The 16,723-nt window shown below is 30.7% G+C and overlaps 1 protein-coding gene across 4 annotated transcripts in view; it reads right to left on the bottom strand.

Annotated features, from left to right (window-relative positions):
• Positions 1 to 16,723, bottom strand: part of LOC129810036 (mushroom body large-type Kenyon cell-specific protein 1) — a 143,570-nt gene that overhangs the window by 59,583 nt on the left and 67,264 nt on the right. The gene's annotated exons all lie outside the window — the stretch shown is intronic.

Below are 16,723 nucleotides of genomic sequence, written 5' to 3'. Positions count from 1 at the left end.
GTTTTCACGATGTATAAACATTTATGGTGTTCTCACTTCAAACTACCTAAACCACAACGATAGTTTTTTTTCCTGGAACCTTCATCAAATATTTAATTTTAGAATTTTAAGTTACTATTAAAATATAAATTTTAGATGCAATCGACTGATGGTTCGAAGGACACTTTGGTGCAATTCAACTTTATGCAGGAATATTAAATTATCCCGTATATCAAATAGATGCATAATTTACGAAAGAGAATTAACTGTACAATTACGTAAATGCAGAATATATCTAGGAATTATTACTATTTCCTATTAGCAACATTTGATTGTTTGAACAGGATAGAAAATCCTAATTTTAAACTTTACAAGAGCTTTTTAAAAATTGTATTTTCGATCAATAGAATTAATCGAAATGAGAAAAATGTGTTAAAGGAATTTGAATTTAGAAAACTATTTAAATTTAGTAAATTTTTTCTACGAAACGCTTAGAAATAACACGTCATTTTGAGCACTTAGGATTGCAAATGGGTTACGTTATCATTCTATTTTGGAATTCTATTTCTAAAAATTCTATTTTTAAAAATCTTTTAGGCTAAGAATCTAAACACTAAATAAACTTTCATTATATCGCTCTAATATGTAGAAAAAGTCTTTCAGACTTCGCACATATTCTACATTAAAGGAATATGGGAAAAATATGAAGCGTTTAAAGCCAGAGTGTGTGCGAAACCTAAAAGCCTTCTTCTACAAGCGCATCTCGCATGGTTTTCATTTCTATGAAAATATCATTGTAGGACAGGAAATTTGGAACAGTTTCTAAATTACAAATTTGAGATTTTCTCACTGTTTGAGAAGGGTAAGAGATAAAAAAAAAAACACGAAGAACCCGAAGAACTGTAGGGCTTAGGGCCAAGCGTATATACTACCTTTGGACGATTCAAGCTTCGAACAATTTATTTTTCTCATTGTGTTTTTAACGAGTTTGACTCATTCTAATATTATATAATATTTTAATAGTTAGTCCAATGCCTTAATAATTTTTTTTTTAAAATTCCTGAAAAGAGCCATGGGTCAAGTCCATTAAGAACATAGAAAAAAATTGAGTTTTCTTGAGCTTGAGTCGTCCGAAGGTACCGCACATTCCCCCTTTCTACTTCGTGGTCTTTTTTTCTATTTGTCCATCTGAAACAGTCTGGAAATCTCAAAATTCTAATTTAGAAACGATTTCAATTTATCTCATTTTACTCTAAATATAAATTGCATTTAACAAAGAGAAAAAGTAAAATTTTTGAAACAAACGATTAAAGTAATGGGGCCTCTTTTTTCGTTTTAATAGAAATGCTGATAAATTTAAAGTATAATGGGTATAATGAATACTCTAATATCTTATTTTTAAATTGCCGGAAACATAATTTCTAAAGCTTAGATCCGAATCTGATATTTCAATACTCCTCTTTTAAATTTGATATATATTGTAATATCTGTTTTAAAATTTTGTATTCTTGGAATATTCTTGGACTAGTGCTAGTGCTAGTATTACACGTGTTTGAGACTGAATGTTTAATTCTGTTTCTGAAGGTCTCGAAATCTAAATTAATAAGCAAGTTCTGTGGTGTTTCTTAAGGTCTAGTCGATCATTCGCCCTTGCTAAATTTAGAAAAATAAATTTTTAAATTGAAAGATAAGTTAAGTTTGATAATTTAAGTCAAATATTTTAAAATTAAAAAAATATTGTTTTGAGTTATAAGCCAATGATTCTAAAGTTAGTTGGTCATACTAAAGTTTGTAAAGTCGCTTAATTATTGCAGAAATATATTACGTTTTATTTTAACGGATTAAATCTCTAAGAACTAGTTTGCAGAAAAAAAAATTATTCATCATAAATTAACGGCCCAAAGAATTATATACACTTTAAAATAAAGAAATTATTTTTGCAAAGACGAATAGTATTTTAAATGTCAGTTGTTTAAAGATTTAAGGCTTACAACTATATATGTTTTATTATTATAAAGTTATATTTCTATATTTATTGCGGAGGCAGCCAAAATCTCGAATGTTCAAAATCATGACAGAGATCAAATTATATGAAGGATAGGGGAGACTGGGGCAAAAAGTAACAAAACGGGTATTTTATTTTTTTTACAAGGTAACCGAGCACCTCCAAAATTTCTAATTAGCACACTGGACCTTGTTATGGTATAATTTAGCTCAATAAATCAATTGCGAAGTAAAATTACATCATGATAAGGCTCAATTCCATTTAAAATTAGGAGAAAAAGGCCCTGTTTCAAAGCTGCCCTACACAGTAAAAAAAGATTACAAGGATAACCGTTATTTTGCTTTTTTACCACGATTATTACTGTAAAGTAACTCAAATGCGTTTGTATTTCAACAAAACGCGTAATCTGAAAATGTGTAATTTAAAATTTTGTGTAAGGCGTGTAAGGCAAACTGTGTAATCAACTGCGAATGATTAAACATTGCGTACATTTTCTTACATATTTCGTGTAAAATTGCACAGTTTTTAGACAAAATGTGTATAAATTACCTAAATCAGTACACACGATTACATGTTTATGTAAAATTTACAATGATAATCATGGTAAAGTATCTAAATTTTTTTTAACTTTATTTAGGCTAGATATTAACGCTAAGCCGGCGATGAACGCAATAAACGAATAGCTCTTATTGTCCCTGCATTTTTTGGAATGTTGCACTTTTTTGCAATTTGTCGTGTAAATTTATCTATCCAGGACAATTGTATCAAATTTCGGTCAGCTTGTAATTTCGACCACTTCATATGTTTTCAAAATTCTATGGATTTATATTTTTTTTAAGAAGTACAGTATAATGCGAAAAAAAACAGAGTAGTGTCATGTACATGAACTAGATCATGCGATAACATCTTAGAAAATTTCGGAAGGGCAAGGCACTACGAGAATCAGAGTGACCGAAATATTACCCAAAGAAATGGATATATTTTAATTATTTTTAAAATGTATAATATTGAGAAAAAAAAGAGGGTGCGATTAACTTTTTTTCCTCATAACTTTAACACTTTTTGGATGTAAAAATATATCAACATTTTTTAATGTTAATTTTACACCTTTTTAAGGGTAAAATTAACAAGAAAAGGGGTTAATTTAACCCCTAATACACCTAAAAAGGGTAACACCGATTTCGGATCAATAATGCAGGGTATTATTAACATTTCCGTAATGTTATTTTAACTTTTTCGGATTTCTCTCAGTGAAGGAATTATTTTAGAGAAGATGATTAACTATCAACAAGGTTTCAAACAACACTCCTGAAAAAGTGGTAAGGGGAAGTGCTCATTTCGGAGTCACATTTATTAAGAAACATAGGAAAAATTCAGTAATTACGATGCATAGGATCGTACGAAGCATGGGCACTTTCTCCTAAAAAGAGTTAAAATTTGTATTAAAAATATTACATTTTAAACTAAAGACTTTAGTGCTAGAACCCTGGGACTATGTTGAAATGTGGTACAGTTCCTCTACCTATTTTCAATTTTCAGTTTCAATAAAATACTTTGTCACTGGACGTAAATTCACACGTAAATAAATCTGTAATCCTTCTCTTGCAATATGTGTCGTAACTTGAAGATTTAAGAATGATTAAGAAAGTCAAATTCCCCGATAATTAACCAATTTAAAGTCACCGTGCAATGAGATCACGCGAGTTTTCCCAATGAAAAACACAAGGGTGTGTGGAACGTGAGTTATTTAATTTACCCACAAATAGAAGAAGGTGTGTTACAGAGAAAATTCCTCTGACCACATCCGAATATAATAAATTATCTACGACGGAATAGGAATTGGGGGAAGTTTCCTCGAAAAAAAAATACACCCGGTGCACTTGAAACGAAGTGAAAATTAACCCTAATTTATTTTCAAGTCAAAAGCTCTGCAACATTTTTGTGCAGCTCCATCAATTTTTACGAGCACCTCACAAAGAAAATGCTTTTAATTTTCATGGTGCTCTGGAGCGACCATTCACATTAAATAGATTCTTGGTAATAACTATGGTCACGCGAAAAAGACTTTGGGTCTTGTTTCTGGCTGCAAAAAAATTGTACTTCAGAGATACTTCAGAGAGTCGAAAAAAAACTGCACATTAATTGGTGCTGGTGCAGAAGAGCAGATATTTCCCATGAAAAAAAAATGAAAAAAAAAATAATTAGGTAAAATTTGTATTTTTATGCAAATTCAATATCTTGTCTTAAATGTATAGCATTTAAACAGACAATATCCCGAGTTAATTACGTGTATTCGATTTAAACTGTTTCTCTGTTTTTTTTCTTCTCTTCCTCCCAACAATACTCATCTCTATTCTGAAAATATTTCTCAATTGAAAACTGTATTACAATGTATCTGGAATACATAATTCATAATTTTTCCATTTAACTAATTTCTGAATTCGCACAGGTAAAATGACGATTAAAAATTGTTTGAAAATATATGGAAAATTATAAAAAAAAACACGTTACTTTGGTGTATAATTGTGCGTTTCCCCCCCATAACAAATGCGTAAGCATAAAAGATGTTGTGCATTCGGATGACTCCCCTTTTTTTTCCAACAATATCATACCTTCATTATGTTCACATATATTTATTTTCAATGTATGGATATGTGTGATATTTGCGTCTGCTACCGCTGTGCACTTTTACGCATTTATGGAATTGAATTAAATAAATTATGAAGGCTGAAATTGTTAATATAAAACAAAAACTCCGGTGTACACGTTCATCTTCTTCACGTTTTATCTACATAATTTTCATGACTCGCACTAAATAAAATTGCATTATGATTTGACGGTGAGGCAAAGACGCGCGATGGTACGAGGAGAGGGATATGTGGATTAAATCCAGAAATAAACATTACATCTACATATGTTAATATCTTTCAGTTCTTGTGCTATTTTTCCACCTCAATTTTTCCTTTATAAATATTTTTTTCCAATGAAAAAATTGCACTTTTTATTGTTTTACTTTATTTTGTATCTCTAATCGCGATATGTGAAATAATGCAAAAAAAAATAACAATTTTATGCTAATTCAAGACAAACAAGGTGAACTTGGAAAATTACCAATAATACCACCTCGACTTTAGCTAGAATAATTAATAAAAAGGTGTACATAGGAGTTGATTTAATTCTAGGTACATTTTGATTCACTATTTTGTTCATATAATTCTTGGCTTTTTCACTGGAAAATGTGACTATGTACATAAGAAAAAAATCCACCATCAATTGAAAAATTATTTATAAAAGTCTAATTAGAGAATAGTTGGAATTTAGTGATGTTTGATGGCCGTGTATGGGCAATTTATTCAACTTGAGTGCACCTTTTTGCATCTCATGTCAAGCCAAATGGCCAGTGTTAAGGTGACGGTTGTTGCAGCTATGTGATTATCTGTTCCTCATGCACACACGTAAATACACAAAGAAATTAATAATTCTTTTTTTTCCACATGAACAAACCAGATTTTCTAATTGTCCTTACAACTAACAAAAATAATCATTCAATTTCAATGTACAGATTTTCTAACCCTAAAAGACAACAACAAAAAAAAAACATTGACAGGAAAAATTTTAATTGTTCTCCCATCAATTTGCTCCGATTTTACTATGCAACTGGTCACGAAGCAATTTTATTAAAGTTAAGTGGTGATTTTACAATGCACTCTTTGAAAGAGAAATTTCAACTTAATGTGACAGTAAAGTTGAGTATAGTAGAGCCCATGAGGAAAAGTTAAGAATTTTACGGCTAGAATTAAAATGTGCGAGAGAGAGCTTTTACGATCAAAATTATATCATATCGAATAGGAAGAGCTTTAAACAGGTTCTTATTCGCAGCAAACAACCGTGTTTAAGAGCACTCTAACGTCCGGTCGATGAGAAATTTAAAAAATGAAGATGATGATTGGGTTCTCAGGTACAAGAACTAAGATGTTGAGCAGTTTTATCTTTACGCTTAAACGGTATATTTGTATAAAGTTTGATACATCAAAATATATGTAACATTTGCTAACCAGGGGATAGGCATGTCCGGTTAGTGAATGAATCGGCAGCGACTGAATTGGCAGATCGGCTAATCGCGATCAATCACTGTGATCGGTTTTTTGAAACGTACACGTTGTTATAGAACATAGAACTGTCAATTAAAAAGTTACGCCTTTAACCTCTCGTTAAACAAATTGTAGATTTTTTGCCGGATATATAGACAGAACACAGACAAAAAATATTTTGTAAAATTTTTCGTAAATGTTTGTGAAATCCTATGGCAGACTTACAAAATGCTCGTGAATCCTATAACCCACAAACAAGTTCGTAAAATTTTGTAATTTTTCACAAAAATTGTTCGTAACATGATTATTTCACGCACATTTTTTGCACTTTTACAAACATTTGTTCGTAAGCGTTTGTAAACACACAAAAAATGTTCGTAAAATTTTGTCATTTGTTTGTAAATGTTCGTAAAATGTTCGACAGGAAAACAAACATTTACGAACAAATGACAAAATTTTACGAACATTTTTGTGTGTTTACAAACATTTACGAACAAATGTTTGTAAAAGTACAAAAAAGCTCGTCAAGTGATCATGTTACGAACAATGTTTGTGAAAAATGTACAAAATTTTACGAACTTGTTTGTGGGTTATACGATTCACGAGCATTTTGTAACTCCTCCATAGGAATTCACAAACATTTACGAACATTTCTACAAAATATTTTTTTCTGTGAAGTTATACCGAAAAATCTGTAATTTTTCGTAAAATTTTACTTGGGTCCGTAAAGAAATTCGGCAGTAGGGGAAAGTACTCTCCTTTTGAGTGTTCATACCTTCGAATAACGATAGTTTCCTTTGCCGTAGATGTAGTTAACTTTCCCTTCTTCCTGTTCGTAAGCCTTTTATTAATCTAGTACGTAAAAGAATGGTCTTCACCGATCCGATCTATCATGTCTGTGAAGACCATTCATATACACATTAAAATTAAAGAAAAGTTTATGAACAAGAGGGAGACAAAGTCACTAGCATCTACGGTACTTTTCCTAAGAGACTTACACAAGATTATCACGTAAATATCAATAATTGATAATAAGCTAACTAATATTTAATAGAAATGTGTAAGTGAAGTGTAAGAATATTCACATCATTCTAAGGTGAACGTTAGAAGGGAACGTAGCGGAGACTGGGGCAAACTTGTCAAAAATACATATTTAATTCTATCACGAGCTCTGAGAAAACTTAAACGTTTTACAATGAGCATATTCTTAAAGGAAGTTTACTGCTCTACAATATTGCAGGAGATTATTTTCACTATCTAGAAAGAAATGAGATTTTCGAATAATTTTCTAAACGTCGATTTTGTGGAGATTCTCAAAATTGCTGGGACAAATTTTGTCAGTCATCAGATAATTTGTGACGTTTTACTCTCGCAAACGTTAAAAAGATCAAATAGGGTGAAAGGAACACCTATTGACACTTTAAGAACTCGTGTCAGGACCTATTGACACCCTACTCTGTACTATTTGAAATACGAAATTTGAACAATTATCCTTATCGAAAAACGCAGATTAATGAAAAAACGCCATATTACTTACATTTTATTAGATACATTAAATAAATTTGAACATTTTGATAAAAGTTCCAATAGGGGTTCCCTGTCGGAGAGGTTTTCATTCGACCCTAGACATATTTGTCGACTTTGACAACTTTGTCGAAGATAATTTTTCTCTATCTTAACGAGAAATATGCTTAAATTGAGCTAATCAGTATTGATATTTTCTATAAGCCAAATATTCAAAAAAATACGGCTCAAAATTTCATTATTTTTTATTTTACATAATCCTTCCTCGAATTCCTTGAAACTGTGTAAGTTTAAGAAGGTTCATGAAGGCTATCTATAATAAAAATTTCAAGCCACAGTCTCTTTTAAAGATAAACTACATTTTAGTACATTATTTTTCTACATCCCGGACCTTCCAGGCAGGTAGTTTCTTACATAGAAAAATAAGAAATTCTTAAATAGGAACTTTCAGTTTCTAAAGGAGGGTGGGGTAGTTTAACGACGGGGCACTTTCAATTTTTGCATATTCTTCCTATCTCTTTGAAAGGAATGAATTAAAACCTCTATGTTACTGAAGTGATAACTGAACTCATGTTCAAAAATAATTAATTTCGTGACGTTTCTCGTTTCAATTCTGTAATTGATTTTATAAAACTACATCAAAATGAAACTTTTTGTAATAGCGTATTTCAACAATTTCTGAATCATTGCACTTATCAATCGTAACAAAATTATATTAATTTACTAGTCGTTTTATGATTATTATAAGGCATTTAGCGTTCAATAAATTCTAAGACGGTTCTGACAATTTTGATTTGAGTTCCGAAAGTGCGTGAGGGGCAGTTTCATGCAAGCACACGTAGTAGTTTCCTGTGTTCAATAATTTAGTTTTTAAATCAAAATGACCTTAAAACAATCACTGAAAACGTTTTGTAGCTGTTTTTGTCGATAACATTGGAAATTTTGAGAAGTAGCTAAAAGCTCATTAACAAAAAAAAATAATAAAATAAAAATATAATTTTTCAGTGGTTTCTAAGTGCTTAAAAACTCTAAATTTAACTGTTATAATATTTTTCAGAATGTTTTTAATAAGATATTATAATTTTTTTGTAGTATTATGAAAATTCAAGATTTTAAAAGGCAAAAAACAAACGATCAGTAAAAAATTCTAAACGGGCAGTAAAATATTAAAAATGAGCAGTAAAATATCTAATTATGGTCAATAAAAAACTTAAATCTTTACAAAAATGGGCCTAATTTACATATTTAACATTTAAAATTGTTCCATATAGAGTGAAAAGCCCTTTATTTTCCCTATGCCAAAATTTGGACGATAATTTCACTGTTTCAAATTTTTTTGTTACTGATGAATTTTAACTTTTTACTGCTCATTTATTCAATGCCATTTTAAAATACTATTATAAAACTGTTATACTAAAGACGTCATATTCTAAGGCTATATAATGATCCATTATTGTTCAGAATTAGCTTAGAACTAAAAGACATTTCTTTCGTATAAAAAATTAAAGAAAATTGTTCAGTTGATGAGTTTCTGCATGATGTATTAGTGTTAAAATTCTTTTATAAAGTTCTTGCTCGATTATATCTTTCAACTTTCAAACTTTCAAATAAACACATTTTATCTTTCTCAAAAATTTGGCCTCATATTTATCGTGAAATTGCCCCGCAACGGGGGACTTTCACGCATTCTACCATTTAATGAAATCATCTTCTCCACAATAGACGAATGAAACTAAAAGATTATTGTTATTATTTTTATTTACCCCAAACCCAACTGTAACTCATAGAATATACAAAGTTTTACTTCTATTTATCACCATTTTACGAAATGGTCTCAAGTTTCATTTTGCAATTTAGGGATGAAAGTGCCCCATCCTCCCCTATTAACCATGTCTTTAAATCATTTAGTTTTAGTTGGAATTTTCAAATATCAAGACATTTTTTTATGATTTGATATAAAAAAGATATTTTTTTAATATTGTAAAGAACATTCCTGACAATAAACATCTAAGTATCCTTATTTTTTGCAATGTAAAAATTTTTAAATTTAATTTTTTTCACATTTTAAGGTAAATAAAAGTATGACACAGTTAGAAATATTTTGTAAAATTATTCGTAAATGTATGTACTCTTTTCACAAACATTGTACGTAATATGATCTGTTGACAATCCTTTTTGTTCTTTTACAAACATGTATTCGTAAATGTTTGTAAAATGTTGTAATTTATTCGTAAAGTTTTGTCAAACAAATAAAAATATACGAACAAGTGTTTGTAAAAGAATAAAAAAATGTTCGTCAACTGACCATGTTACAAACAATGTTTGTGAAAAAGTATCAACTTTTGCGAACTTTTTGTGGGTTATGTGATTTACGAGTATTTCGTAAGTTCCTAAAAGGAATTTACAAACATCAAAGAACAATTTCTTACTTTTAACTTTAACCTTTTCTGATTTTCAATATAACAGAAATAATAAATTTTCAGGAATTAGTTGATTAGATTCCTTGTTATCCTCAAGAGGTTGCCCAAGAAACAATTTTTTCTTAATATAGTCTTATAGAATTGCTTAAGTAAGGCACGATAGAACAAAAAATCTTTTTATTTACTTATAACGTTCTTGGTTCCATCACTGAGATTACTATAAGTAAAGTGGCGCACTCATAAGGATCTTAAGAGCTTCTATAGAAATTTCAACAGAAAATTTGCACTTAAAGTCTTTTAAAAGTGCACTAAAAGACTTGTTTAATACTTGGTTCTATAAGGCAGCTATTTTGCTTCTTGGGTGAGGTTTGAGGCTAGTATCTTTTAATTTGTGAGATTAAATTTTACAAGGATAGCTCATTCTTTTTGCAAACATTCACTGAAAACTGTCTCTTTTAGAACACTAGTGACATGTTTTCCCTCAAAGTATAAATATTTTCCAATAGATATCAAGTTTCTAATGCACTAAAAAGTGGATAATTCCTTGTAAGACTTTTTTCTCGTGTTTCATAAAAATATCTCGAAAAGCTTATAATTTTTCCTCAGGAAGAATAAGCAGTTCTGATGAATTTTATACAATTTTAGTGTAAGTAAAGTAGCATTAGGTCACCAAATCTACATTTTCCAAATAATTCAAAATACCAAAGGATAACAGTTTTGATGTAAAGGAAATGTGTTTAGTGAGTAGTTGAGAGCACTTGTAGGATTTTCTAAATACACATATAATAATTTCAACTTTTGTCTGAGAAAATATCTGTTTGAAGTTGTTTGATGACGGAAGCTTTAGTAGGAGCAACTTTCAGAATTATATTTATAGAACGACTATTTAAATTTACGTATGCTCAAAAGTTGTTCTCTCTGTCACCTGGAAAACAATTTTTTTCCACGTGTAGAAACCATCAACGTGAGACTGAATGTGGCTCTACAGGAGGGACAGGGGGTTGGGTTTGGTATTTTACCAATGAAATTTTCGTGCGGTGATATGGCAAGCCCCAAAATAGGGAAAACTTGCGAGAGAAGGCTTTTCCATTTGACTGTGGCGATAGTAATAGCAAAGTTACTCTACATCCTGGAAAATACAGTGTGGAAGCTTCAACATCACAATAATATCTCTCTCCTATATATAGTGCACATGAAGTATATATACGAGTGTGGTGTATTTACCTAGGAACACTATATATATATATATATATATGGGCGTCAAGCAACAAGTGTCACCATACACTCACTATCTCGTCCGCTTTTCTCATTTGAATTCACAAAATCTCAACTTGAAACTACTCTCAAACAGCAATTGTATACAAAATACAAGAGGGAGAATGGGGAGTGTACCATTTAAATCATTTGTTGATTGATGGGTTGAAATATGTTCACTCTTCTGCCTTTTGCCACCCCCAATATTCAAAACTACCATGGAACCACAGACACACCGTCAGAAATTCTACAAACTTTCCGCTGAAAGATATTCTATATGTAGCACTAAGGGTGTCTGTTGCATTTCGAAAGATAACTCAAATAAACCTCATCAAATTCGTGAACTTTTGTGATTCTATTGTTAGCCATTATAGCATTTTTTCAATCGCATATAAACTAAACTAACATTCCTCTATCACAATTCTTTGCATGACTCATAAACTTTTAGAACAAATATCTACAGTATTGTAAATGTTATCCACATTTAATAAATATTTATTATTGTAAAATATTTTAGTTCCATCTTGTTTTTAATTGGCTAAAGCTTGAAAGCTCAGACTGATTCTTGAGAATATTTGGCCTGTGTAATATTCAGCAATAAAGGATTAAGTTAAGGCAATTTATGCTAAGGACCTCTAAAATCGATGATTCTAAGCTCTCAGCGTGCACTGGTAAAAATAAAAGGGTCAAATTGACCCTTTTCAAAAGGATGGATCGTATTTGACCCTTTGAAAGGTTCACTTTTGTATCTCTTGAAATTTAGTATGCACATTTATCACGAATAATCATGTTTTATTGTAAACTTATTACTGATATCATATTTCTCTCATCTGAGCGAACACCAAAGATCACTTTTTCATTGTTTTTTTATTCGTTTATTCCGGAATTAAATAGATGTCAAAACCGTGACCCTTTCGAAGGGTACCTGGTGACCCTTTCAAAGAGTCAAATATGATCCATCCTTTGGAAAAGGATCAATTTGACCCTTTTATTTTTACCAGTGTGGGACAGTCTTTACTGTCAAATTTTACACGCTAAATGTTCTTGAGAATCAGCCTGTGTCTATTTAAAGAACGAGATTGATGGTATTTACACCACCGCATTAGATTGAGATTGAACTGTTCCTAAATCGGATTTTAGGACAATGAAGCCTCAATATAATGCGGCGGTGTAAATGGCCTCAATGAAACCGTTTAGATTGCCGATTTAGATTGAGATTGAACTGTCCCAAAATCAGATTTCGAGACAATTAGGCTTCAATCTGATGAGGCGATGTAAATGGCGTCAATGAAACCGTTTGGTTTGCCGCATTAAATTGAGATTGAACTATCCCATGATCAGATTTTGGGACAATTAACTCTCAATATAATGCGGCGATGTAAATGGCACCAATGAAACCGTTTAGTCTGCTGCATTAGATTGAGATTGAACTAACCCAAGATCGGATTTTGAGACAATTAATCCTCAATATAATGCGGCAGTGTAAATGGCACCAATTGGCACCAATGAAACATTTTAGATTGCCGATTTAGATTGAGATTGAACTGTCCCAAAATCAGATTTTAGTACAATTAACAATTAGCTCTCCAGATAATGCAGCAGTGTAAATGGCCTCAATGATGCCACTTACTTTACCGCATTAAATTGAGATTGAACTATTCCAAGATCAGATTTTGGGACAATTAAGCCTTAATATATTACAGCGGTGTAAATGGCCTTAATGAAACCGTTTATATTGCTGCCTTATATTAATACAGAGTTGTCCCAAAATTGGATTTTAGGACAATAAACCCTCAATATAATGTGGCGGTGTAAATGGCCTTAGTGAAACCGTTTAAACTGACGCGCAAGATTGAGATTGAACTGTCCCAAATCAAATTTTGGGACAATTAAGTCTCAATTCAATTGGTGACATCATTGAATCAATTAAATATATAATTACACATGGATAGAGAAAATTAGTCGGCCTTTGAATTCGGCAGCCTATGTATATTTATTAGTTTTTCTAGTATTTTCCAAAGCAAACACTCTATTTTATTAATCGAAGTTATTAGAAAATAATTAATAATATTAACTATAATTTATAAAATTGAATTTTTGCTTTAGGAAATAAGAGAAACATTGAAATATTCAAATATTCAAACATTCAAAGGCAGGTCATTTTCCCCTAATTCTTTATTTACAAATTCAAATTACCTGACTATACATTTTTCGATGTTTTCATCTTACATTCAAAATACTTTAGTAAAATTGACGTGATTGGCGTTAAGTATTTCTATAGATATTTTTTTCTTAAGATTACAGTTCCTATGATAACAGAGTTATTGACTGATTGAAAATCTATGTTTTCAGAGAAAATTTGAATTTATGCCATTTAGTTGATTATCAGGATATAGTTTTGCCATATCATAATAATATTCTATTGAAGCGTTTGAAAGTAGCTCTACATTCAATTGATAGATTTTTTAATGAAAAAAAAACATCGAAAATTGTTGTTAAGACTCTACAATTATTAATTTCAACTATGAATTAATGTGAACCCGGTGCCTAATTGGATAAAATAGTTGTTTGTTCAAAATTTGTTCTGAATAATCAATCTAGGTGAAGAAAACATAGAAAAGTAAAGAAGTTGTAGTAATGAGGCTAATGCAAATTTCAACTAATAGAGCAATTTACTTATTGTTATGTTGACTTTTTATCAGAAACAGCAATGAACATTGAACAAAAAGGTTCTTTAAATTTGACAAACTTTCAAAGAAAAAAAAAACATCGAAAACAACTTTGAAAAACCAAAAGTAGATTGGGATATAAATTCAAGAATGTAATCAATTTTCTTATTTAATTTTCTAATTAACTCAGTAATAAGTATGTGAATGAAAACTTTAATTTTATTTAGCGATTTAGAAAAAAAAGAACATCGAAAATAATTTTAAAGAGTTGTTTTTATTTTTGGATATATTTTCAACAATGTGATGAGTTTATTTCATCCTTCTTGAAATAGTAATAAAAACAAGACTAATAAATATATGTTGATGTAACCCATGTAACCAGTTTCGTATGAATAAAACATGGAAAGGAACATAAATTATCCTAAATAGACAAATATGAATATGAACATATTTTCAACAATGTGAGAAAACCTATTAAATTTATGTTGATTTGATATTTTCGCCGAAAGAGCAATAACAAGGATTTGGATCTTAAAAAAATACTATAATTTTGTAGATGTTATAAAGAAGAAAATAATCTTAAAAGGGTTCGATGACTTTGTTCCCTATGGGTGACTTTGACACCTCCTCTTCGTAAAGCTTTTCTTTATTTCTAAAACTTAAGGATGGTCTTTAGCGATCAGACATGGTAGATGGGATCGGTAAAGATCAACCTTAGGTTCTAATAAAGAAAAGCTTACAAACAGGGGGGTGTCAAAGTCACCCACAGGGGACAAAGTTATCCTCACTTTCGGTATATCAATATGAGAGACTAGGGCAGTAGTAAACATGGGGTAGCACGAAACACTATGTTTACATTACTTGAATTTATGTCGAGTATTTTTCACAAAAAAAGGTTCCCTATAGTAAGGTAAAGTACCCTCTAGTCGGCCGGTTCCTCAACTCGGCCAGTCGAATTATTTAACAAATTTTTTAACGTTTTATAGTCAATTTCTATGAAATTTTTACTGATTTACGTTATATATAATATAATACACCTTATAATGTTAAATCGGTAAGACCATATTATAACAAATCTAAGTAAATTGAATAAATAGTCGCACTGGCCGAGTTGAGAAACCGGCCGACTAAAGGGTACTTTACCTTATCTTGAATTCATATAGGTCTCGTCTTCTAAAGTCTAATATTTGATTTAAAAATATTAGACATATTTAAATATTGGCATATTTGAATATGCCAGGTTTCCCTATAGCTCCACTGCTCAAAGTATTCCTAAATCTCCCTGTATATTCTTGAAATAAAGAATATTCCTCAATAAACACAGTTCTAAATTTTTTTATAGATTTGTGCGCCAAATTTCAGCATAGTTGCATGCAAGAGCCAAAGTCTCAAGTTTGAAATGTAATATTTTTAATATAAATTGAGTTTTTTTGTTACTTTTTTTATAAAGAGTGTTGCTTGGAACCTTGTAGACTTTTATTTTCGCTAAAATAATTCTTTACATTTTAAAATGAATAAAAAACAGAGAAAAAAAAATTGAAACAAACAGAAGAAAAAAACAGAGATGACAATAAAATTCAATTCAATTCAATTCAAAAATGTACACACAGCATTGGTGGCCTATTCCGGCCACTTTAATTTTCATAGTTCCTTGCCCTTCCGGAATTCTTCCAATGCCTTTTTCAGATCATCTTGCTCGTGGAAGCGATATTTTTTGTTATTTTTTGGATTGTATAATCTCTGGAGTATTCTATAACTAAAAATTAATTTGAGGAACAAAAAATGTGGCCAGAATTACAAGCTAGCCGGAATTTGGCACACTTACTCTATCTTATGTCACGATCTTATTTGATTCTTTGTGTTCCAGATAAATCAAAAAACCCTTGTGAGGTAGGTTCTTAATTAGGCAATTCCCTAAGCGTAAATAGGGGAGATGGGGTTACTTTAAGCAATGGGCCTGCAATGATATGCGATTTTTTCATGTAAATATTTCTAAAGGAAACTGGGCTGTAACGTAATGTAATGGAGGCCTAACTTCCTTAAGAAATATAATAAAAAATCGTATAGGGGGAGGTGGGGCTACTTTGAGCTGTGGGGCTACATTGTTATACGATTTTTTCATATATTTCTAATGGAAAATAGGTTTTGCGGCGTTATCACACTTGCACATTAAAATTTTAATGTGGTTCACATTAATTGTCGCTTGTGAGCGTCCAAATATATTATTTGTGTCCTTGAGTCACTTAATATTTGGGGTTTTTCTATTTATTGATAAAGAAGTGGACTTGGCCTTCAAAAATAAGTTTAAATCTACCTTAAGCATAAATATTTTTCACAATAAAAAATTAAAGAGAAAATCGCATTAATTTTTTTTGATATAAATCAATTTATATCAAATTTTGCGGGCCAAGTCTACCTTTTTATCAACAAATTGATCAAATTTTGAATATAAAATGATTCAAACACACAAATTACACATTTGGACTCTCACCAGCGACAATTAATGTGAATCATATTAAAATTTCAATGTACAAGTGTGATAACACAGTTAGCATGATGTAATTTGTATACACAAAGTAATTGTGGATCCAAATAAAATAATTGTAAGGTCCAACTTCATTTAGAAATATGCGGAAAAGTTGTATAACAATCTAGCCCCACAGCTCAAAGTAGCCTCACTCTCCCCTATCAATGTAGCCCCACTCGTGAAAGCAGCCCCAGCTCTCCCTACATAAATTTTTTCAAGTGTTGTAATTTTGTGAGCATAGGCCGGTAGATATC

The sequence above is a fragment of the Phlebotomus papatasi genome, chromosome 1 (genome assembly GCF_024763615.1).
Source record: "Phlebotomus papatasi isolate M1 chromosome 1, Ppap_2.1, whole genome shotgun sequence".
Lineage (NCBI taxonomy): Eukaryota > Metazoa > Arthropoda > Insecta > Diptera > Psychodidae > Phlebotomus > Phlebotomus papatasi.
Note: the sequence above shows the minus strand (reverse complement) of the source record. Positions and strands in the feature narration are given on the sequence as shown.